This window comes from Penaeus monodon, chromosome 21, assembly GCF_015228065.2.
Source record: "Penaeus monodon isolate SGIC_2016 chromosome 21, NSTDA_Pmon_1, whole genome shotgun sequence".
Classification (NCBI taxonomy): Eukaryota; Metazoa; Arthropoda; class Malacostraca; order Decapoda; family Penaeidae; genus Penaeus; species Penaeus monodon.
The window spans coordinates 27,229,362-27,229,637 of NC_051406.1; positions in this window are offsets into that span (position 1 = coordinate 27,229,362).

The window sequence follows — 276 nt, forward strand, 5'->3', positions numbered from 1 at the left end:
TAAACAGAAATGAACACGCAAATAATTTCCTAGCGGGTGTCTCGTGTATGAACTGATGCACAGAGGTAACTTGAACTCATCATACGTTTCTGGTTAGGGAAAAGTTTTTCTATTTACCATATATACATTTATGTATATAAATTCTTAGTTGAACGCATTTTTTGTATCTGTAAAGACTATAAAGACATAATTACTCGGGACCTTTCTTTAGATGAAGCGTCGCTGGGAGAGTGAAAACAGGCGACTACCCACCTACTGTGTGATCAGCGAAAATGT